The 26,004-nt window shown below is 46.1% G+C and overlaps 1 protein-coding gene across 4 annotated transcripts in view; it reads right to left on the reverse strand.

The window, feature by feature from the left end:
- The window catches only part of TRIM37 (tripartite motif containing 37), a 943,514-nt gene that overhangs the window by 903,267 nt on the left and 14,243 nt on the right, over positions 1 to 26,004 (reverse strand). The gene's annotated exons all lie outside the window — the stretch shown is intronic.

Here is a 26,004-nt window from a genome sequence, read left to right on the forward strand (position 1 = left end):
GTCTTAAAAAATTAAACATTAAGCTATAAAATTACATTTTTAGTTGAGCATGCAAGCGCTCTGGCCTGTTATAATCTATCTGTGGGCTTTCAACCACAGCCACCGCACGCCCATCAATATCACTAGTTCATGGGCTCGCCATTCAAAAATACTATATCATTGGTAAATGCTTTACGTTTGTCCCTCCTTTTTTGTTAACGCCTTGGCCAGACCCAGTTACATGGATAATTGCATTTTTGCCAATATGCTTGACTGCGAGCATACTTCTTTTTCCTTTAGTGTCTCTCCTTCGTGCTCATGCTCATGGCAGCTGTGGCGGTTTGAACCGGCTTGCTAATGTCAACTGTTTTACTTTTCATTTTCAATTTATGGGGCAAGAAAAGTCCAGTTAGGAATTTACAACGCTAATAACTAACTCAAGCAAACGCAAGACCCATTGCGTTGCAAATGCTTGTTTAAGAGTAGACGGTGGTCCCTTGTACCACTGTTGGCTTTAAAAAAATATATATATAAATATTTGTTGCAAAATACACATAGGGCCCCCCTGGGGACTCCTTCCCATTTGTAAATGATTAGCACCACCCTTGAGGTGTCAGTAAAAGATGTATGTTTTGCAACTTTTATTTGGTCGCAAAACATTCATACATACCACTGCGATTTGGTATTAGGAAGGGACGCCCTAAACACACCCCTTCCAAATACCAAATTGCTAAATACAAATTATGATGTAGTAACATGTTACCTAATCTCAATTTGAACTCTGTAAATATGGGAAAGCATGTTTGCAGTCGGTAACAGCCCAATTCTTACTGAAAAATTGCTTTTGAACATATGGCTCCAACTTTTTTACACAACAAAATAACTACAAAAAAATATAACTATTAAATGTGAGTGATTGACCAAATATCCTACATGCTGTAAAAGTTACAACCATTAGCACTACAGATGTGTTCTAATTTGTTCTAAGGTGTACTTGCTGAACACTTTCTAGTATGAAAACCATATAGCAAACTGTCACAACCATTGGATGATGTCAGTGATGTCATTTGAGATGTCATTAATGATGCCCTTTCCACCTAGAAACCCATGCCCACCCTAAACCCTAAGAACACCCTTGCCACCCAATAACCCATCCTAAACCCTAAACCCTAATAGTGGCCCTTGCCACCCAAAAACTCATACCCACCCTAAAAATATCTTTGCTCCCAAACATACCCTAAAAAAAAAAAAAAAAAAAGCATTTTTTGTTTTGCCAATAATTTTGTCACAGTTTGACGAATCTTCACAAAATTTTTGAAACTAGTACAACAGTCAGTTCAGCTGGTTTGTTGAATGTTTCGGAGTGATTCCTCAAGTAGGGGCTGAGAAAAAGGGACTGGTCCCAAAACTTGTTTCCTCATGCCGTTTCCCCATAGGGATTTTGAACAAAACTACAGCCTGAACTGCTTACACTAAATTTGGCAGAAAGGTAGCTCTTGGTCCAGAAAGAACCCTTTTAGTGATGTGGTGTAAATTTGTTCCCTAGTTTTGTAATTATTAAAGAAAAAATAAATATAGATATATGTGCAGAGCCTAAGCACAAATCTCATGGTGAGATCTGACTGACTGTCAACACTTCAACCAGAAGTGCTGGCAGCCATCTTGGGACTCAGATTCCACCAAGTCCCACGAAAAAACATTAAAAAAAATAAGTAGGGGCAGGGAACAGATACTCCGACTCCTTAGGCATGGACGTGGGGTCCCAGAGTAACCCCACTGGGGGCTAAATATTTTTTTATATTTTTGCCACGAATCCCCAGCAATGTTTTTTTTTTTTTAAAGGACCATCTCTCTCATTGATGCTGCATCACTCTTGCTCGTGCCTTCTCCCAGATTTTTTTTTGAGTGCCTTTTCCTTGCTTTTCCTTCGTCTTCACTGCTTTCTCCTTGCAGTTTCCTTGTTTTTTGTGTGCCTTCTCCTTGTTCTCACTACTTTTTCCTTGTTTTTTACCCTGTTTTATTAGTGTCTTCTCCTTGCTTTTCCTTCATTTTCACTGCTTGCTCCTTGCTTTTTTCTCGATTTGTGTGCCTTCTCCTTCCTTTTCCCTCGTTTTCCCTGTTTTCTCCTTGCTTTTTCCCTTGTTTGCGTGCCTTCTCTTTGCTCTTCCCTCGTTCTCAGTGCTTTCTCCTTGCTTTTTCATCGGTTTTTGTGTGCCTTCTCCTTGCTTTTCCAACGTTATCACTGCTTTCTCTTTGCTTCCCCCCCCCCCCCAAGTTTTTTTTAGTGCCTTCCGTTTGCTTTTTCCTCGTTCTCACTACTTTCACCTTGTTTTTTACCTGTATTTTTGTGAGCCCTCTTCTTGCTTTTCCCTCTTATTTACTTCTTTCTCCTTGCTCCCCCCCTTTTTTGTACACCCGCTCCTTGATTTTCCCGTTTTCAATGTTTTCTCCTCGCATTTCCTCCTGTATTTTGTGTGCCTTCTCCTTGCTCTCTCTTTGTTTTCACTGCTTTCTCCCTCATTTTATTTTTTTGTGGGAATAGTTATATGTCTGGAGAGTCTGGTGAAATGATTTTTATCACAGTAATAACTTATTTTTCACTGGGGAGTTCTAGTTGAGTAGTTATACAATTAAAGCTGTAATAAAATATTCGAAGCTAAAAGAAAAGCCCCGTTCTGGGTGTATGATTCTCAGCATACTGACAATTATACCACAGAATCTGATGTCTTTCTCTGTATTTTGGAGGGTGATTACTCCTTTTGTGAGGGCGGGGGGCTAAACAATGTAATGTGCTCCTATTTCATGCAGACGTTACCTACCAAACACCAAATCTATTTGTGCTTAGGTAGTCAATAACTGCTACATTTGGGATCTTATTGCCAGAGTTAGGCGACACCTGGCAGACTATTTGCAGTGCTTTGGAGTCAATGAAAGACTTCACTGGGTACAGAGAAGTATTCTAGGAAAGTACGTGTGTTTAGTGATTTAGATTGCATTTCCATGTACTGCTTCAAGAGTCATCACATCAAGATTATGAACTTGTATTTTTGCACAGCTTAATCACTTGAGGAATGCAAATGTTCTTGGCCCTTTACAGATTTTGATAACATATACATTTGACACTTATAAGGTATTAATTGTCAATATGTCACTAGTAACATAATTCCAATCACACAGTCTCTATTTGGATTTGAACATCACGGTCTTTAAGCATTGTATGGGGGCTATACCATTACCTCTACACACTATAATTCTGGCAATTTGAACATAATTACCTTCACACACTATCTTTGTGTTACTTGAATACCATATAAACACACACTATCTACCTAGAAGCTTGAACATGCCAATATAAGGACAGTAACTCTGGACATGAACATCATTATATCCACACACTATCTCTGTGGGGACTTAAAAAACCCTATAATCACACACTATCTTTGCGGGGACTTGAACATCACTATAATCACATAATATCTTTGTATCAATGTGGCCACCATTAAAATCACACGCTATTCTTGTGGGAGTCTGGACATCAGTATACTCACACACTATCCTTGTGGGAACCTGAGCATCAATATAATCACACGCTATCTTTGTGGGAAGTTGAACATCACTATAATCACACACTATCCCTATGGGGAAGAGAACATCACTATTGCATGCTATATTTTAGGGACTTGAACACCTTTGTAATCACATACTATCTTTTAAGGACTTGAACACTATTATAATCACTATCTTTGTGGGACCTTGAACATCACTATATTTATACACTTCTTCTGTGGGGACTTGAACATCTCAATAAACACACTCTACCTTTGGTGTGTCCTAAACATATTAACCTTCACACACCAACTCTGTGGGGACATGAACATTCCTACTCTATCGAGATTTAGAGATTATCTTGACACGCTCTCCTTGTAGGAATTGAGCATCCCTATAATCACAAACGATGGGCATAATTTTGAGTTTGGCTGACCGGTTACTCCTTCAGAAACGTGACGGATATTTTGTCCACCTTATTACGATTCCCTTGAGATATAATGGGATCAATACAGCAGATGGGATATCTGTCACGTTTATGATAGAGTAACCCCATCTGCCAAACCCTAAATCAGGCCCTATATCTGTTGGGACTTGAACACTACAGTAATCAATCACTTATGTGGAGGTCTGAAAATGCCAACAATCACACACTGTTTCTATTTGGACTTAAACATCACTATCTTTAAGCATGGTATGGGGGCTATACCATTATCTTTAGACACTATCACTCTGAGGATTTGACCAGAATTACCTTCACATACTATCTTTGTGGGACTTGAATATATCTATAATATAATCACACAGCACCTATATGGAGGCTTGACCCTGCCAATACAAAGACATTACCTCTGGACTTGAACATCATTATATTCACACACTATCTCTGTGGGGACTTAAAAATCACCTTTATCACACACTATCTTTACAGAAACCTGATCATCACTAAAATTGCACACAATCTTTGTAGTTACTTGACCACCGTTATAATCACACACTATCTTTTTGAGAACCTAAACATCACTATAATCTCACGCTATCTTTCTAGAGAGCTGAACATCACTCTACCACACACTACGTCTGTCGGGACCTGAACATCAAAATAAACACATGCTCCCGTTGTGGGCTCTCAAACAGGATGAACTCACTCTATCTTTATGGAAATTCAAAAATCACACTGTGGGGACTGAAAATCGTTATATTCACACTGTGTTTGTGGAAACTCTAGCATTAACTTTAAACACTCTCAGTGGGACATTAACACAACTTCACACACTATTTCTGCGAAGACTTGAACATTGCTATGATCACACACACTATCTCTATGGAAACTTGAACATCAATATAATCACACACTATCTTTGTGGGGACTCTCTGTGGTGAAATGAACATTCCTATTAGACTTGCATACAATCTCTGTTTGGACTTGAGCAACCTTATCTTCATACTCTACCCAAGTGCAGTGAAGACTTGATCACACACTATCTCTGTGGGGCATTAACATTGCTGTATTAAAAACAATATATTTGTGGGGACCTGAATATCACTATAATTACATTCTATCTCTGGGGGTACTTCCTCCTCAGCTAAAGACACCATTTCTGGTGCTACTGTGATCACATACCACCTCTGTGGGCATCATCACACACCATTCACATGCAGATGTTAGCATTACATGTTGTTCCTAGGGAGATATGTTGTAGTAGTTACTTTGACAGAAAACTGTAACCAACCAAATTCTGGGTTCCACTGAGATTTTGTGCACTAAGCAATTGATTGAATACATGTTTAAGTGAGTTTTTCTAATCATGATATGTGATATTTCTGACACATTGACATAATCCATCTTTCTATACCCCAGGAATATGTACAGCATATCAAATATGACTGTAACATTATGCTATTTATGTGTATGACAGATAAAATACAGTCAAAGGCACATGGCTAAATTTGTATCACAAATGATGATTATGGAATAGGTCCTCATAAGGATAGTAGCACATGTTCAAGTCCAAACGGACAGTTCAGTGCACATGACCAAATAACAATATATTTGCAAATTTGAAGAAGGATTCTGAATCACAATTTTTTTCTTAACATTTTTCTGTTATTAGTATATTTTAAAAACATTGGAAAAGGTTATTCCCCACAAGGCAGGTATCGACAGTCCCGACAAGGGGAGGCAGGGGTATGTCGATATGTATGCATTAACTACTGGTGAACGCCAGTAAGTAGTTACAGTCACGACCAACTTTTCCCATAGATGAAGCGTTTTTTTGTTTTGCTAATAACTTTGGTGAGGTTTAACTAATTTTCACAAACATTTCAAAAGAAGTGTACAAGTTACTTTAGCTGCTATCTGGAATTTTTCAAGACGATTCATGAAGCAGGCTGAGAATTGGGGGTGGGGGTCCCAATATGTTTTTTCCTTATTTTATGTCTAAGGGGATTTCACAATATTTAGACACTACAGCCCAAACCGCTAAACTGAATTACACCAAATTGGGCATGAAGCTAGACCGTGGTCCGCAGATTGTGCTTTTTGAGGTTTGGTGTAAATCTGTGGAGTAATTTCGGAGTTATTAAAGGGAGAAAAATATAAATATCTCTGGACGAGGATCCTCCACGAATCTGCTGTATCTGTGGATCTTAGTAAAAAGCAAGACCTTGATTGGCTGACCGCAACATGAAAGGAAAGTTGTGGATGCCAATTTGTTTCGGTCGGAATATTGTCAAGAGGACATCAAGGTTAAATAGCCGTCTGTACATCATGACACTGAAAAAACAAGGGCAGCCCAACTGAGAAAACTCGTCAAGCCCCAGTAAGCAAGGGCAGGGGGACCCAGTATCCCTGGGGAACCGCAATGAGCAGACAAGCTCAGTCTCTCCCCACAAACGTTTGTGTGCTTTTCGATATTTGCAGTATATTTTGATTGGGACATGCTCCCAGGTTAATACTTGGGGGAAGTCATGGCATTTATTTTTCACCTCTTTTTACTGTTAGTGGACCTTGATGTGCCTTTGTTGTGTTCAATATTCAGAAATTGCATTTTGTATCTTTTGGTGCATTGTACAACCCTTACTCGCCTACTTGGGCCGTATGCTTCCATATTTGTTTGGCTGCTCTCTGTCAAGATGTTTAGTCTGCTATTTTCCATGATGAAGACTGACAGCACTCAGAGTGAATTTGACTAGTATTTGTTTAAAGTTACTATAATCAATTTATTTTTACTTTCAGACGTTGCTCAGCCCATATTATGATCACCATTTGTAAATTGCATGTTTCTTTATGGCACCCAGGAAGGTACATTATGAAACTTCTCTAAAATTACTGATCGGATTTACACGAAAAGGTCGCTCTCTGAACCAAGAGCTACCTTTCTGCCACATTTGGTGTAATTCCATCCACAGGTACCGGCACTATTGCTGTTCAAAATCCTCATGGAAAAATGAACGGGGAAAAAGATTTTTGAGAAACCTCCCCCATCCCCTTCTTTTCCCCTCGACCCCCGCTTGATGGATCACCCCAAAACTTTCCTGACAGCAGCTCACGTGAGCAGCAAGTTTTTTTTTGGAAACATTTGTCAACCAGCACCAAAGATATAGGCAAGTAAAAAAAAAAATTAAAACAAAAATAAAAATATAAAAAACACTTTCTAGAGAAAGTAGGTCCTACCTATAACTACCTAGTGGCGAGTGCCACTAGGTATACACACGTATACACACACACACACACACACCTATATGTGAACACACCCACCAAAGCCTCTATCCACCCCTAAACCCTAAAATTATCACTACCTCTATCCACCGCTGAACCCTGAAAGTACTTTAACCTCCTTTTACCTCTACCCACCCTTAAACTTCAAAATTAACCTTACTTCCCTTTACCCATCTCTAAACCCTAAATCACCTTTACTTCTACCTACAGCTAAACCACATTTAAAAAAAAAAAATAATAATAATAATAAAAATTATGTTATGCTAGAAAACAATGACCTCTGTGGTTAAGTATTGCATGAGAAAGGTACAAATACCTGCATGTAATTACCAGAGTGGTAAAAGCATACATGGTAAAGGAGCTGTGATAAAGGCTATTTCCCAAGAAATAGTGGATTGTGTTTTAGTCAGATTTGAGGTGTACTGGCAGAGATGTTTGGAGGTTCCAGTACTTCAGTATCAGTGTTGGTGCTCATGACTGAGGAACAGTGGACATACTGCGGTCGGTATTCTCCTTCATATTTCTTATGGCATTTTTCTAAACTGCTCATCTAAGATCATCTTTAACACTTTCTGTTCATCGTTGACACATACAATTCATTGTATGAAGCTTTTCCCAAACGTGCTTAGACAATTGCACCATCTCCAACTGGGACAGCCCATGCCAGCAGGCGAATCTACACGTTTCCTGTTTTAGGTCAGTTCAGGCCTAAGATTTTAGATCATGGTGCACCATGCATGAGAATACAGGTGTATGAAGTTGGCTCTGTATATACTATCTCAAAGTGAGAGATAGTGTGCACGGAGCCCAGGGGTTCCCCTCAGAGGTTGACAGTGGCAAAATTAGATAATTCTAATGCTCTATTTTGTGGTAGTGTGGTCGAGCAGTAGGCTTATCAGAGGGTAGTGTTAAGCATTTGTTGTACACACCCAGGCAATAAATGAGGAACACACACTCAAAGACTTACTCCAGGCCAATAGTTTTTATATAGAAAAATATTTTTTCTTCATTTATTTTAGAACCACAAGATTCAAGATTTGAAGTAAATACATAAGACGCAAGGTACTCCACACAGATAAGTAAGGAGCATTAAACTAAAGCAGTAGTACACACAGTTCCTGGGGGAGGTAAGTATTGTTAGGTTTCTCAGGTAAGTAAAGCACTTTCACAGTCAGTCTCCTGGGCATAGGCAGCCCACCGTTGGGGATTCAAGGCAACCCCAAAGTCACCGCACCAGCAACACAGGGCCGGTCAGGTGCAGAGGTCAAAGGAGGGCCCAAAACACATAGGCGCCTAAGGAGAACAGGGGTGTTCTGGTCTGCTGGCAGGTAAGTACCTGCGTCCTCGGGGAGCAGACCAGGGGCGGTTTGTAGAGCACGGAGGGAGGGGGGAGGGGGGGGGGGGGACACATAAACAGGCACACAAAACACGCCATCAGCGGCATAGGGGCGGCCGGGTGCAGTGTGCAAAGTTGGCGTCGGGTTTGCTATAGGGAGCAAAGGAGGGACCTGGGGGTCACTTAGGCGAAGCAGGCAGAGCACAGGGGGGCTTCTCGGGTCAGCTATCAACTGGGCTAGGAAGAGAGCTGCCTGCACTGGAGGTTGGTTCCTCTCGGTCCTGGGGGCTGCGGTGTGGTGCTTGGTCCAGGCGTCGGGTTCCTTCTTACCAGGCAGTCGCGGTCGGGGGAGCCTCTGGATCCTCTCTGCAGGTGTTGCTGTGAGGGTGCAGGGGGCTCGGCTCAGGTTACTCACGTCGCCGCGGTCGCCTGGGAGTCCTCTCTGCGGGGTTAGTTCTCTGGAGCTCGAGCCGGGGGCAGAGTGTGAAGTCTCACGCTTACGGCGGGAAGAGTGAGTTCTTTAAAAGTTGCTTCTTTGTTGCAAAGATGTTGCTGTTTTTGAACAGTGCCGCTGTTCTCGGGAGTTTCTTCGTCCTTCGGGTTCAGGGCAGTCCTCTGAGTCCTCAGAGGTCGCTGGTCCCTGTCGGATGTGTCACTGTGCAGGTTGTTTGAGTCTGGAGACAGGACGGTAGGGCTGGGGCAAAGTCAGTTGTCGCCTCCGTCATCTCTGCGGGGCTTTCAGGTCAGCAGTCCTTCTTTGTGTAGGTTGCAGGAATCTGATTTCCTGGGTTGCCCCTAAATACTAGATTTAGGAATGTGTTTAGGTCTGGGAGGGCAGTAGCCAATGACTACTGTCCTTGAGGGTGGCTACACCCTCTTTTTGCCTCCTCCCTCTGGGGAGGGGGGGTACATCCCTAATCCAATTGGGGGAATCCTCCAAACGCAAGATGGAGGATTTCTCAAGGCTGGGGTCACCTCAGCTCGGGACAACTTAGGGGCTGTCCTGACTGGTGGGTGACTCCTCCTTGTTTTTCTCATTATCTCCTCCAGCCTTGCCGCCAAAAGTGGGGGCAGTGGCCGGAGGGGCGGGCATCTCCACTAGCTGGGATGCCCTGGGGCGCTGTAACAAAAGGGGTGAGCCTTTGAGGCCTTTGTTACAGTTCCTGCAGGGATTGGTGACAAGCACCTCCACCCAGTACAGGCTTTTTTCCTGGCCACAGAGTGACAAAGGCACTCTCCCCATGTGGCCAGCAACATGTCTGGTGTGTGGCAGGCTGGCAGAAACTGGTCAGCCTACACTAGAAGTCGGGTAGGTATTCAGAGGGCATCTCTAAGATGCCCTCTGGGTGTACGTTACAATAAATTGCATACTGGTGTCAGTGTGCATTTATTGTGCTGAGATGTTTCATACCAAACTTCCCAGTTTTCAGTGTAGCCATTATGGAACTTTGGGGTTCGTGTTTGACTAACTCCCAGACTATATACTCTTATGGCTACCCTGCACTTACAATGTCCAAGGTTTTGCTTAGACACTGTAGGGGCATAGTGCTCATGCACATATGCCCTCACCTGTGGTATAGTGCACCCTCCCTTAGGGCAGTAAGGCCTTCGGGGGGGGGGTGACTTACCTATGCCACAGGCAGTGTGAGGTTGGCATAGCACTCTGAGGGGAGTGCCATGTCGACTTAGTCATTTTCTCCCCACCAGCACACACAAGCTGTGAGGCAGTGTGCATGTGCTGAGTGAGGGGTCCCCAGGGTAGCATAAGACACGCTGCAGCCCTTAGAGACCTTCTCTGGCAACAGGGCCCTTGGTACCAGGGGTACCAATTACAAGGGACTTACCTGAGTGCCAGGGTTGTGCCAATTGTGAGGACAAAGGTACCGTTAAGGGAAAGAACACTAGCCTGGTTGAAAGTGTGCTGGGACCCTGCTAAATCATAACTTAGCATCAACAAAGGCAAAAAGTTAGGGGGTAACCATGCCAAGGAGGCATTTCCTTACATCATCCCACACTCATTCCACATGTGCTTTAGGTAAGCAGACATGAAGTTGGTACCTCTGTCAGAAACCACCTCCTTTGGAAATCCCACTCTGGTAAAAATACCAATGAGTGTTTTTGCTACTGCAGGGGCAGTAGTGGGCCTAAGGGGAATTGCTTAAGGGTACCTGGTAGCATGATCCACTACTACCAGGATATACTGGTTCCCTGGTGCTGTAGGAGGTTCCAGTGGGCCCACTATGTCCACTCCTACTCTTTCAAAGGGGACCCCCACCACTAGAAGTGGAATGAGGGGGGGGCCTTTGGATGGCCACCTGTCTTACCACTGGCTTGACAGGTGACACAGGAGGTGCAAAACTCATTTACCTTCTGGGACATATTGGGCCAGTAGAAAGGGTTGACTAATCTCTCCCACGTCGTGGTTTGTCCCAAATGCCCAGCAAGGGGAATGTCATGGGCTAAGGTCAGAATGAACTCCCTAAATTCCTGAGGCACTACCACTCTCCTAGTGGCAGCAGGTTTTGGATCTCTTGCCTCAGTGTAAAGGAGCCCATCTTCCCAATAGACCCTGTGGGTTCCACTGACAGTTCCTTTTTCTTGCTCAGCTGCTTGCTGTCTTAGGCCTCCAGGAGAGGGACAAGTTCCTTGCCTCTTACATAGCTGTTCCCTTGATGGTCCTCCTGGGCCCAAGAGCTCAATCTGGTAAGGCTCCAACTCCATGGACTCAGTTCACTCAGGGGATAAAACATCTTCCTGGGAAGATAGGTTCTCTTTTGCTGTGTTGAAGCTGGTTCCCAGTCTTCTTTCTTTTTCTCTTAGAAGGTTGGGCCATTATTCCAGGCTCCAACACTTCCTTTTCACCCTGAGGCCTGCTCTGTGCCCTTGTCTTGAATCACACTAGTTCAGGGATACCCAGCATGGCTGCATGGGTCTTGAGCTCTACCTCAGCCCATGCTGAGGACTCCAGATCATTCCCTAGCAGACATTCTACCTGAATTGCAGAGGAGACTACCACCTGTTTCAGGACAGGGACCCCTCCCCATTCTAAAGTTACCATTGCCATGGGATGGACTTTAGTTTGATTGTCAGTATTAGTAACTGGATATGTCTGTCCAGCCAGTTACTGTCCTGGGGAAACCAGTTTGTCTGTCACCATTGTGACACTGGCACCTGTATCCCTCAGGCTTCTACTATAGTCCCATTGATTAAGAGCTGCTGCCTGTATTTTTGCCTCTTAGGCGGCCAGGAAGCAATTGTGGTTAGATACACCCCACCCTCAGAGACTAAAGTAGCTTCAGTGTGAACCCTGATTTCCTCTAGGCACACTGTTGATCCCACCTGGAGACTGGCTATTCCAGTGCTAACTGGAGTAATATTTGTTGTGGGACTTTTCTTGGGACAGGCCTCGTCTCCAATTTGGTGTCCATGCTGACTACAGGTTCGACACCAGGCCTTCTTGGGATCAAAGTTTTTACCCTTATACCCATTTGAGGACTGTGAAGAGGCTCGGGCCCACACTCTTGAGCAGGTTTTTGGGGCCCTGTAGAAGACTCTTTACTTTTTCCCTTGGATGTCTCAATACTCTTCCCCCGGGGAGGCTTTGTGACCCCTTTCTTTTGGTCACTCCCTGTGGAAGACTTGGTCACCCTAGTCTTGGCCCAATGGTCTGCCTTCTTTCCCAATTCTTGGGGAGAAATTGGACCTAGGTCTACCAGATGTTGATGCAGTCTGTCGCTGAAACAATTACTTAACAGATGTTCTTTCATAAACAAGTTATACAACCCATCATTATCATTTACACCACTGCCAGTTACCCAACCATCTAGTGTTTTGACTGAGAAGTCAACAAAATCAACCCAGGTCTGGCTTGAGGATTTTTGAGCCTCCCTGAACTTAATCCTGTACTCCTCAGTTGAGAATCCAAAGCCCTCAATCAGGGTAGCCTTGAGGTCATAGGATTCTGCATCTTTTCCAGAGAGTGTGAGGACTCTATCCCTACACTTTCCAGTGAACATTTCCCAAAGGAGAACACCCCAGTGAGATCTGTTTATTTTTCTGGTTGCACAAGCCCTCTCAAAAGCTGTGAACCATTTGGTGATGTCGTCACCTTCTTCATATTTTGTTACAAACCCTTTGGGGATTTTTAGGATGTCAGTATTCTCTCTGACCCTAGTTATGTTGCTGCCACCATTGATGGGAGCTAAACACATCTCTTGTCTTTCCCTTTCTATGGCTAGGAGCTGCTTCTCCAAAGCCAATATCTTGGCCATCCTGGCTAACAGGAAGTCATGGTCATTGAGGCTGCCCTCAATGCTTCCAGAGTTACTGGTCTCCCCTGTGGAAGAACCAGTCTCTCTGACTATGATTTGTGGAATCAGGTTTTGAAGAACCCTGTTCTCTCTGGTTAGGACAGGAGGGGGGAATCATCCTCCTGTTCACTAACTTCCCCATCTGATGGATTATCCCCAGAGGGGTGGTCCCTTCTGAACTCTGCCAAAAGCTCCTGGAGCTTTACTTTGGTAGGGTTGGACCCAGTTTTTATCTTTTTGATTTTACAGAGAGACCTTAACTCGGATATCCCTAGATGCAGGTAAGGGGTGAGGTTGAGTTACATCACCATCTCATCAGTATTAGACATTATCACTCTAAAAGTTGGGATTACATTTTAAGAATCTAAAAACTACTTCCAGAACTTAAATTCAAACTTTTATTTTTTAAACTTTGTTTATTGGTTTTTCTTACCATTTATAAATCATTGGTATATATATATATTCTTCAATACAATCTTTACTTTAAGGGCTCATTGTATACATTCGGGTCACGCTCAACGACAGGGTCATTCGTGATTCAGTTAGTCATTGTTGTAATCATCCACATGTGCCTGCCGTTAATGCTCTCCATCATTCTCATGCTCTATTTCTACCCGCGTGCTGGATAGCCCCATTTAACTGTAAACCATATAAACAACAAGGTAGCTAAAAAGTAACTACTAAAAACAAAAAGTCCCACCTGAGACTTCCAGGTCATTGCAATTCTGCGCCTAAACAAGACCATTGCAAGATCCAAAAACCTACTACCCACTTGATGCAGGTCTTTTGTGCAGTCCCACCAAGCACAGAAGAGGGCTCATGTGTAATCGAGCACCAACGACCTCTCCTAGTTCCTCCAATATTCTCACCCATCCCCCCTGTATGCTGGGGCATTCCCAAACCATGTGAAGAAAGTCCGGGTCCACCACCTGACATCTGGGGCAATTCCTGGGCTCCCCCCGTAGATCACTCTAAGTCTACGTGGGGTGAGGTATGTTCTGTGGATATAGTTGTATAGTTGTATTGAATGTATTTGAACCGTGTGTTACTGTCCGAGGATATGCCAATACTCTTTGCCACTCGGTGTCCGTTAAGGCTCTACCCCCGGTCTCCTCCCACTTCGCTCTCAAGGTCTTTAAGGGCTTCAATGTAGTATCAATGGAAGTCTTGTAAAGTTTAGTGACCAGATGACTGTCCTCCCCGCAGTCAATAGTAGATGCAATAAGGCATGGGTCTCCAGTTTCGCGTTTACTGTGGGCCATAATCTTCACACAGCTAGCACCAGCATTTGGTATGTCAGAAATTGTCCCGCAGGGATTCCATCCTCCTCCATTAGTCCCACAAAGGGTCTCAGTACCCGTCTCAGAAAAGGTCTCCTAGCGTCAGTATCCCCGCCTGGGTCCACGCCCTGACCCAGCCCCCACTCCAAGTGTGGCCTGGTGCTCCCAACGGTATGCCCGTCAGCGGCAGTTCAGGGGAATAGGCGACCGTCACCTCAGTATGCTTCAGACTCTTCTTCCCAGGAAAGAGCCGCCGTCAGCAAGACCGATCTCCCAGGCGGGAGGTTCTTAATCTCCAGCAGACCCGCCTCCAGAGCATCCGTCACTATTTTACCACCAACCACACTCAATTCCGTCTCATGTCCCCCAGAGACCCATCTAGCCACCCACTGGAGCCGGCATGCCCGTTAGTACGATTCAAAATCTAGGACCGCCAGTCCCCCCTCAAGTGTAGGTCAGCAGAGAGTGGAGAGCGATGTTCGTGGCACCCCCCCTCCCATAAGAGCCCCAAAGGAATACGTTTAGTTCTCTAAATCAGCTCCCTGGAATAGACACCGTAGGTTTGTGAAGTAATAGAGGAGGCGAGGTAGCATGATCATTTTAGATAAGGCCCCCCAGGCCATCATTGGGAGTTTATGGGAGCGCCAGAACGGCACAGCAGATCGTAAGGATTGGAGGGCCGCTCCCAAGTTTCCGTTGCGCAGATCACACAGATCGTGAAAGACCTGGATGCCCAAGTACTGAAAAGAGCGTGGCGACCATGGGAGATTGGCAGGGCACGCGGACGGGCGGATGGCACCCTCAGACAACGGAAAAACATGCGTCTTCCCCCTGTTAACTCTGAGGCCCAATTGCGCACCAAAACCCTCCAGCAGCATCAGTGCCCATGGAATCCCAGAACCACCGTCACGTAAATATATCAGCAGATCATCTGCATAGAGCGATATAATATGTTCTGTCCGGTTCAGCATTACACCCTTACCCTGTCCCTCTACTCGGAACTGTGCCGCCAATGGCTCAATGGCAATTGCAAACAACAAGGCGAGAAGGGACATCCCTGTCTGGTACCACGACATATGGGGTAAGATTCAGATATCGTTCCTCCTACTCGCACCCTGGCCACTGGTCAGCAGTATAACAGCTCGACCCACCGTATCCAGATCTCTCCCATCCCCATTCTTACCATCACTGCCCGAAGATAGTCCCATCTCACCGAGTCAAATGCTTTTTCTAAGTCTACCGATAGGAGCATAGCCTCAGGGCGTCGCTCCTCTAGTGGTCGGTGCAGTATCACAAACAGCCATCTAAGGTTCAAGGAGGTGCTTCATGTAGGCACAAAGCCATTCTGATCCTCGTGGATAAGAGCGGGAATGTGTTGTAACAACCTATTAGCCAGCGTCTTGCTAAGGATTTTAAATCACAATTTAACATGCACAGTGGGCGGTAATCGGTCACTGATCTTTCGGCTGTTTTGGTCTTGGGCAGCAGAACCACCAGCGCCTTTCTCCGGGTCCCCGGGAGAATACCAGTCTCAAATGCCTCCACGTACAGATCAACCAATACTGGGGCAAGGATGTCTACATCGGTCTTATAGAACTCCATAGGTAGCCCACCTGTACCCGGAGTCTTACCCGCAGCCAGCTGTGTGATAGCAATTTTCACCTCCTCTATTGATATCGGTTCCCCCAAGTAACCCCTATCGTCCAACCCGAGGCCAACCAATGGAAGTGACTCTAGCTGATCCCCCAGCATCTGTGGCAAGTCGTCCCCTGGGTGCCTGTAAAGAGCCGTGTAATAGGATTTGAAAGCATTGTTAATCTCCAATAGTGTGTACTCCTGGTCCCCAGCTACCCCTCGTACACTTGTTATCGGGGCATTACCTCCTACGGGTCATACCAACATAGCAAATCTGCCCACCCTACCCTCCTCAGCTTGTACAGACATCATGTGCCTCAGGTAATAGTGTCATCTTAATCTATCTAGTGTCTAGTGAAATGCCTCTCTAGCCTTAAATAGTCTATGGCGGGCTTCCGGGTCCACCCCTTGTTCAATCTCTCCGTCATGGAGGTCTTTTTCTAGCTGCGTCAATTCACTCACAAGAGTTCGTCTGATCCCCACTGACTGCCCCATGCAATGGCCTCTAGTCACTACTTTGAGAGTCTCCCATCCTACACTGCGGGACCCTGCGGAGCCCTTATTAATCCTCGTGTGTTCCCTGAGGTGTGTCCAAAGCTCTTCTCTGTACACTGGATCCTCCAGTGCTCTCGGCTGAAGTCTCCATGTCGATATGGGGGCCCTCCCCTCTGATCTCTGCCAGGTGACCAGTAATGGGCTATGGTCTGACAACGTACGCCCCAAATACTCAGAAGCGACTATTTTGTGTGTAATGGAGCCCGAGCACACCACCCGGTCTATCCTGGTGTGCAGATGATGTAGCGTAAAATGAGTAGTCCCAGATCTGTGGGTGCTGTAATCGCCAGACGTCTTCTACTCCCCAGTGTTTCACCCACTCTCCAAAATTCTCCACTATCTTATGTACCCCCCCCCCCCTGACATGAGAGGAAAGGAGCGGTCCATTCTGAGGTCTAATACACAATTAAAATCACCCCCATGCAGAAAGTGGTCCCCAGTGCACCTAGCCATGCGCCCCGAGGGTGTCCGCCAAAATGAGGTCTGTTCCTGGTTAGGTGCATATATACAGCTCAGCACTACGAGGCCACCTTGCAGCCTACCCTTCACAATGGCATATCTACCATCTGGATCTAGATCTATAGAGGGGGCCTAGAATGGGACCCGAGCCCTGACCTAGATCAGTGGCCCCCTTACAAACGCCAAAGATGTAGTTGCAAAGAGCTGTCCCCGCCACCTATGCCTCAGTTTGTCTACCTCCTGTGAGGTGAGGTGCGTTTCTTGGAGCATTGCTATGTGTAGCCCCCTTCTCTTGAAGTATGACAGGATCTTATGACGCTTAATCGGTGACCCCATCCCCCGGATATTCCAAGTTATCAGTTTGTATTCCATCGGAATGCGGGTACAGAGTTAATTAGGATCATCATTATCCCCCTCCAGTGTTCGCAACGCTTCATCACTCTTACGTGTCTCAGGCACGCCATATAGATTGATTCCAGAATAATTGACCCCTGCACATGAAATGTAACAAAAACATCAAACCCCCAACTCCCTCTTCCCAGGGCAATTCCACAACGGGTGGTTGTCCAGTTTACACTCAGTGAGCAAAACAGTAACATTAAGTCATGTAGAATACTCGCCATTTGGTGATGTTGGTCAAGAATCCGGGTGGGGGGCCGTTATTGCCTACAGGCCATTAACCGGGTTGTTCCCCCAGAGGGAGGCCAACCCTTTTCTCTTTTGTTCTCTTTACATGTCATCTGCTGTTTGTGGGGTCACTATTGGGGCTCCATCAGAATGGTTGGAATCCGAGTCCGTGGAGTAAGTTCGGTGGTCCGAATCCCCACCACTGGCCTCAGCTGTCGCTTTTCCCTACTGCAGTGATGCTACAGCTTCTAAGGCCGATCTCCTGGCTAGATCTTTCTGTGCTGGTGTTGATCTGATGCCTGAGCGTGGTCTGTTCCGGAGTCTCCTCTCTCCTCTGCGCCTTCGTCTTTGCGATGCCACTGGTAAGGACCCAGAGTTCCCCTCAGCCTTATGCGCCTCCAAACATTCCCAGGCCTCCTCCGGTGTCTGGAAAAATGTGCTGTGCCCCTCCTGCATTACTCTCATTCTGGCTGGGAATAGGAACGAATATTGGATACCAGCATCTCTCAAGGCCCTTTTCACCACCATATAGGATGCTCTTTTGGTCTGTACCTCAGCAGTAAAGTCCACACATAGGGTCACTGGCCCATTACCTATCCTGAAAGGCCCTGCTTCTCTTGTGCGCTGCAACAGTATGTCCTTGTAGTGGAGCAATTTGGCTATCACGGTCTGCGGAGGGCGCCCAGGCACCACCGGTCTTGTCGGTACTCAGTGGGCTCTCTCCAGGGCAAAGAATGATGTGAGTAGGCCTGGGGCCACTTCCTGTTTCATCCATTTTTCAAGGAAGGCCACTGCATCCGTCCCTTCAGCTCCTTCTGGCAGCCCAATAATGTGCACGTTATTTCGCCGATTGCAGCCTTCTGCATCCTCTGCTCTGCATTCCAGTCTCTGAACACTGTCTGTTAGTTGCCCCAGCGTGACCTGTATCTTCTGCTGCGCTGGTGCCACCCCTGTGAGCGTCGTCTCAGCCTCTCAAACCCTGTCCGCTAGTTTCTGGTGATCTGCGCGCAGCAGGCCTAGTTCTACCGATACCTGACCAATTTCACACTGGAGCGTGGTCTTGGACTCTTCTATTGCCCCCAGGATCTTGTCCAGTGTCACCTGTAAAGAATGTGGTACCGGTTCGGCCATTTCCGAAGCGCTTTGGCTACCAGTGCGTTATTTCCCTTGCAGCCTTCCCTTCTTGAGGCTATGGGTCGATATTCAGCCTCGGGCCAGGAATCAGCAGCAGTCGCTGTGCTCACACCTCTGTCCTCCTCTCAATGCGCTCAAGGCAAGCACAGCCCCAGATATGGTGCACCTTAGGTCAGTGATCACCCTCTGTCTCCTCTCCTTTTATTTCAGCTGAGCTCTCCGCTCCAAAAGGCACCCTACATACCTTTGGTTAACCATTTTGGTCATGCCCCATCATTGCGTCTCACCTGCAGCTGTGAATATTTTAACATCCAGCCGAAGGGGCATAGACCCTCTGTCCAGCTCTGTGCACTCTCTCTTGGACCTGCTCACTCGGGCATCTTGGCGGCCCTGTGTTTCACAGTCCTCTCCCTGCTTTACTCCCCCGGGGCAGTGCGTTCTCAGGCCAGCCTCCTTCTCCTTGCCAGAGGGCCCCCTCGAGGACCCCAGCGCTCACCTGTGTTCTAGCGCGCTCAGTGCTTCGTTACTGAAGGGCCACAGCAAGTCCCGGGCCTCCCTCCAAGGCCATGCGCTCCCCCGATGGGCAGAGTCCTTGCCCCTGTCGAAGATAAACCATGCCTCCCTGGCCTGCCGCTCTCCGGTTTTGCCTCCTCCGGTGCTAGCTCAGTTTCAGGGCCACTTTAGCCCTCACCACGTCTTCGCCGCGTGCAGGCTTCACTCTGCTCCTTCGCAACGCCGTGGTGCGTCCCGCAGGCCAGCCGCCAGCTCCAGCGCCCGCTAGGCCGCGCTTTGATCGTGCCTCCTCTGGCGCTAGCTCAGTTTCGGGGCCGCTTAAGCCCCAGGTCTGCCTCCAGGAGCCCGCCGGTGTCGGCCGCATCCCAGCTCTCGCCGCATCTTCGCCGCGTGCAGGCTCCGCTCTGCTCCTTTGCAGTGTTGCAGTGCGCCCTGACCTCTTCACCCCCGCACCCGTATCTTCCTCACAGGCTGCCTCTGGGGTTGATAATTAAAGGATAACCTGTAGGCCTCAGCGGAGCAGCGCTTCTACACGTCCGCCATTGCTGCCGCCAAGCCACACCAACTTAAATTCAAACTTTTACAAACTTTTAAACTCTAAAAGAAATGCTAACAGGGACTTACACAAGGCCCTAGCAGGACTTTTAAAAATTGTGAAAAATAGTTCAAATTACAAAAATCTATTTCTAATGACAATTTTGGGAATTGTATTCTTGTGATCAGGTATTGGCTGAGTAGTCTAGCAAATGCAAAGTGTTAGACCCCACCGCTGATACACCAAAGGAGGAGGTTTGGCTCTGTATATACGATCTCAAAGTTAGAGATAGTGTGCACAGAGTCCAAGGGTTCCCCTTAGAGGTTGATAGAGGCACAATTAGATCATTCTAATGCTCTATTTTGTGGTAGCGTGGTCGAGCAGTAGGCTTATCAGAGGGCAGTGTTAAGTATTTGTTGTACACCAACAGGCAATAAATGAGGAACACACACTCAAAGACTTACTCCAGGCCAATAGTTTTTATATAGAAAAATATATTTTCTTAATTTATTTTTAGAACCACAAGATTCAAGATTTGAAGTAAATACATAAAATGCAAGGTACTCCACACAGGTAAGTAAGGAACTTTGAATTAAAGCAGTAGTACACACAGTATAGGTTAAAATGGCAATAAGCTATTTTAAAAGTGGACAGTGCAAAAATAAACCGTTCCTGGGGGAGGTAAGTATTGTTAGGTTTCTCAGGTAAGTAAAGCACTAACACAGTCAGTCTCCTGGGCATAGGCAGCACACCATTGGGGGTTCAAGGCAACCCCAAAGTCACTGCACCAGCAACACAGGGACGGTCAGGTGCAGAGGTTAAAGGAGGGCTCAAACACATAGGTGCCTATGGAGAACAGGGGTGCTCCGGTTCTTGTCTGCTGGCAGGTAACTGCATCCTCGAGGACCAGACCGGGGGAGGGGGTTTGTAGAGCACTTGTGGGGCGGAGGTGACAACGACACAAACAGGCACACAAAACACACCCTCAGCGGCACAGGGGGGGCGGGTGCAGTGTGCAAAGTTGGCGTCGGGTTTGCTATAGGGAGCAATGGAGGGACCCGGGGGTCACTTAGGCGATGCAGGCAGGGCACAGGGGGCTTCTCGGGCCAGCCACTAACTGGGCTAAGAAGAGGGCTGCCTGCTGGTCACTCCTGCACCGGAGGTTGGTTCCTCTCGGTCCTGGGGGCTGCGGGTGCAGTGCTTGGTCCAGGCGTCGGGTTCCTTGTTACCAGGCAGTTGCGGTCAGGGGGAGCCTCTGGATCCTCTCTGGAGGCATCGCTGTGGGGAAGCGGGGGGTGGGTCAGCTCAGGTTACTCACGTCGTCGTAGTCGCCTGGGAGGCCTCTCTGTGGAGTTAGTTCTCTAGAGCTCGAGCCGGGGGCATCGGGTGCAGAGTGTAAAGTCTGACGCTTCCGGTGGGAAAAGTGAGTTCTTTAAAATTTGCTTCTTTGTTGCAAAGATGTTGCTGTTTTTGAACAGTGCCGCTGTTCACAGGAGTTTGTTCGTCCTTCGGGTTCAGGGCAGTCCTCAGAGGTTGCTGGTCGGTCGGATGTGTCGCTGTGCAGGTTCTTTGAGTCTGGAGACAGGCCGGTAGGGCTGGGACCAAGTCAGTTGTCGTCTACGTCGTCTTTGCGGGGCTTTCAGGTCAGCAGTCCTTCTTCTTTGTTAAGGTTGCAGGAATCTGATTTCCTGGGTTGCCCCTAAATACTAGATTGAAGGGTGTGTTTAGGTCTGGGGGGCAGTAGCCAATGGCTACTGTCCTGGAGGGTGGCTACACCCTCTTTGTGCCTCCTCCCTGAGGGCAGGGGGGGGCACATCCCTATTCATACTGGAGGAATCCTCTATCTCAAGATAGAGGATTTCTAAAAGCTGGAGTCACCTCAGCTCAGGGCACCTTGGGGCTGTCCTGACTGGTGGGTGGCTCCTCCTTGTTTTTCTCACTATCCTCTCCTGCCTTGCCGCCAAAAGAGGGGGCAGTGGCCGGAGGGGCGGGCATCTCCACTAGCTGGGATGCCCTGGGGTACTGTAACAAAAGGCATGAACCAGGTGTTACAGTTCCTGCAGGGAGAGGTGAGAAACACCTCCACCCAGTACAGGCTTTGTTCCTGGCCACAGAGTGACAAGGCACTCACCCCATGTGGCCAGAAACTCGTCTGGTTGTGGCAGGCTGGCAGAAACTGGTCAGCCTAGCACTAGGAGTCGGACTGGTATTCAGGGGGCATCTCTAAGATACCCTCTGGGTGTATTTTACAATAAATTCCACACTGGCATCAGTGTGCATTAATTGTGCTGAGAAGTTTGATACCAAACTTCCCAGATTTCAGTGTAGCCATTATGGAACTGTGGAGTTCGTATTTGACAAACTCCCAGACCACATACTCTTATGGCTACCCTGCACTTAAAATGTCTAAGGTTTTGCTTAGATAATGTAGGGGCATAGTGCTCATGCACAAATGCCCTCACCTGTGGTATAGTGCACCCTGCCTTAGGGCTGTAAGGCCTTCTGGGGGGGGTGACTTACCTATGCCACAGGCAGTGAGAGGTGGGCATGGCACTCTGAGGGGAGTGCCATGTCGACTTAGTCATTTTCTCCCCACCAGCACACACAAGCTGTGAGGCAGTGTGCATGTGCTGAGTGAGAGGTCCCCAGGGTGGCATAAGACATGCTGCAGCCCTTAAAGACCTTCCCTGGCAACAGGGCCCTTGGTACCAGTTGTACCATTTACAAGGGACTTATCTGTGTGCCAGGGCTGTGTCAATTGTGGGAACAAAGGTACAGTTTAGGGAAAGAACACTGGTGCTGGGGCCTGGTTAGCAGGGTCCCAGCACACGTTCAATCATAGCTGGCATCAACAAAAGGCAAAAAGTTAGGGGGTAACCATGCCAAGAAGGCATTTCAAGGAACAGTTAACATCAACTGAAAGCTACTCTATAAAAGTTGGCAAATTTAACCTTGAAGTGAGAACTCTTTGCAGCATCCATCTATTATTTCTTCAATTTTGTGAAACATTGCTGCAGTATGCTATGTGCCACACCCACACTAAAATGTTCATGTGGAAGTGAATCGCTGTTGTTTAAGCACCCAGTTGATTTTCGCCACAAGAAGTACCTGGAATTTCCAGTTACTTCATATACTTTCAGGTGAGCATCAGTACGACAACATGAACAGCCGTTATGACAGCTGCCCCTTTTACATCATGATATATTTTTCTTTCTATCAGTGGCTGCCGCCGCAACTCTCAAGGGTGGGGGGCAGGGGTGAGTAGAGAGAACGGAGGATTAGGGGGGAAAAAAACGTACCTGTCCCGCCGCCAACACTGCCAGCCACCTCGCTCCTCTCCTGCTCCTAAAGGTGTCCCAGCGGTCACTGGGAACCAGCACAGGTTCCCCCCGCCCCCACACACACACACACACACAATCCTGGTGCTGCTCTCGTGCTATAACTAGCATGAAAGCAGTGCCAGAATTGGACTGAGCAGCTTGATCTACCGATCAAACAGTGCATGAGAGTTTGTGCTGTTCCTGGGTTGGAGAAACCTAAGTGGGCATGTCAGTTTGGCTGGCCTAAGATGGCTGGGCAAACTGACATGCACAAATTTATTTGCACTCCATGCCTCCCCCCTCAGCCCATGGCCCGGTCCGCCCCTCCCTGTACACGCTGGCTTAGCCAGCAGCTAAAAAAATAAAACCATATTAAAAGATCATTTTATTTTTCAGCTGCCCGCTCTGAGCCAGTGGGGCGACGCTCAGCTGCCATAGCGGAGGAGCCACTGCTGCTTTCTATGTGGAAATGATAGGTCAAGAAAATGCAGAGTTGGAACAGATTTGGTTTTATTCAGAATAGTATAGGAATGGTTTTAAATTAATAAAAAAATAAAAACACACACACACACACACACACACCATGGGAACATTGCTCCTTCTCACTTTGACCTCTGCAAAAGAGCAGCCTGGTGTTGGTATTCTGCAAGAATAAACATCCAGGCCAGGACACAGCTGAAAAGAAGAAGCTTGCTGTTTATTTTACTAATTCTGAATTACTCCAGAATTTTAAGTGAAATGATGGATGAAGACAATGTAGTCAGAGGCAGGTGAATGAAATACTTAAGAGGATAAGGCACTAGACCAGAAGGTCTAGACAGGAACGGAGAACTACTTTTTTAGCTTGATATAAAGTAAAAACTTATCAGAAGCATTTGTTCCCAAAAATTAGGTGCATTAGTCAAATTAACAATACAGGAAGACAAAACTTTGACTCCTAAAAGATAATTATTTGTGAAAAAAAGATAATACAACATTGTGCATCATTTGTTTTGGGATTTTATGTTAAACCTTCGATAAATCACATAACTACTGCACGTGACCGCACCATACCTGGTACAATATGAGGATTCTCTTTTGTCAGACTCATTATATCAGATGGAATAACTTCACTCCTTACTCCCAACGTTTAAAGAGTGGGATGAGATCTTAAACCTTAACATTCTTTTAATATTCACGCCTGTTTTGTGTGATTTGTCTGTGCTGAGTCCAAATAGAAAGCCCGCTCTAGGTGCCAGTACTCAAATTCTGACCATTTTATCCAGAGACTTTTCATAGTATCAACTCTGAATGACCAGTGATTTAATTTTGACAATTCACTCCAATAACTGTGCATAGTATTAACTCTGAATTGCCAGGGACTTGCAGCCCGCTCTTCAAGTAAAGGTACAGCTGATAAATCAAAAATCGATAATAGAAGACCAGAGTTTTATTAGTGTTTGCTAGAATGTCCTCCCGACTCAGACTTAGCAGGGAAACTACCATTGCACCATGTAAACGCACAAGAGAGTAATGACTCTGTGGCCTTTTTCATTTGACAAATTTTTAGCTCACCTTTCTAATATATATATGTGCGAAAGCGCATCGAAAAAAAATCATGCTGCTGGTAGGAAAGAGCATCTGCCACAAACTCTAAAAAATAATTTTAAAAAGCATTGATGTTTTATAAAAGAACACAAAGACTAAGAGGAAGGACAAGGGAGGTGGGGTGATGGAAGGGAACAAAAGGGGACTTGGGTGGGAGGGAGGGTAGGCATTTCAATTAAAAAAAAAAAAAAAAAAAAAAAAATCTGTGTAGGGAAGGGGCAACAGACTATGAAGGAGGGAGCAACACAGTGTGTTGAAATGACAAGGAGTATCAGAAGTTGAATCAGCACACAAGGAGGAAATCAAGCCAACACCCATGAAATGCTAAAAAGAAATGGAAATAAGCACTGGCAAAGCCAATAGGTCTTGCCTTTGGGAATAACTGGCTTTGGAAATCGTTTTTAGCAATGTTGTACAGCCTCCCCAATGCTGTGTAGTATGGTTAAAAAACTGGAAAAAAGGGTGGAGGGGTTATGAAATTATGATGTGGCCATCAAGACACAACAGGCATACACACAGAACAACTTGGACTGATGGGGAGAAACACAAGGGCAAGAACTAAAGGTGTGGAAGCACACTAAAGCAACTGCAACATGGAGAGAGGCAAGGAGGAGCACATGGCAACACAGAGTGCAGGGGGAAGAGAAGTACATGAGGGAGACAGCTGGAACATAAATGCACTCCTACGGATTGCTTAACCCAAAAGTAAAAGAGTAATGCTTGAAAAGCAAGCAGCGGAAGCATGAAAGCCAGTCAATCAAAAGAGACGATAAAGAGGCTATGCACTATGGGAGGAACAAGCACAAGAATGACAAGCTGGGACACTAAATATGGAGCAGGCAAATAACTGAATTAAGTTAACTAATGGTAAACAATGGGTAGACTCCAAGTCCCTGTATGTTCTTGGTAAGTCCAAAATAGGTCATGCGCCGTAGTTCCCTGAATGTGAGCAGAGGAAGTACACAGGTAATACAATCAAAAGGATAGTAAATAAATTATGTTCCAGGAGAAGGACAAATAGAAAGAACGGAAGGAAAGCTATCAAATAAGATTCAAGAAAATGAGGTTGATGGGAAATCCAACGAATAGTAAGCAGTGGGGTGGAACAAAAGCATACTTTAAGTTTGGATTGGTCCACAAAATACCTTGCACAAACAGGCAGATATAGGCTAGTCCTGAATCTTCATAAGATATATAAGAGCACACAAAATACTTTTTCCAATATTCAAACTTGTCAGAAAGCCAACAATAGGGGAATATAAAATTGCCCAAATATTTTTATGAAGCAAAGACCACTACCTTTTTTCAGCTACTTAATTTGCAGCAGGTGGCAACACACGCAATATCAGAAAATATAAATAAATTATTAAACATTTTTCAATCAAGTCTTTGTATGCATAGGCAATGGTATTCAACAAATTAAAGAAACGACTGATACATAATGAGTGTGCTAACTATTACAGAACT

Source organism: Pleurodeles waltl, chromosome 3_1, assembly GCF_031143425.1.
Source record: "Pleurodeles waltl isolate 20211129_DDA chromosome 3_1, aPleWal1.hap1.20221129, whole genome shotgun sequence".
In the NCBI taxonomy this organism is placed as follows: Eukaryota; Metazoa; Chordata; class Amphibia; order Caudata; family Salamandridae; genus Pleurodeles; species Pleurodeles waltl.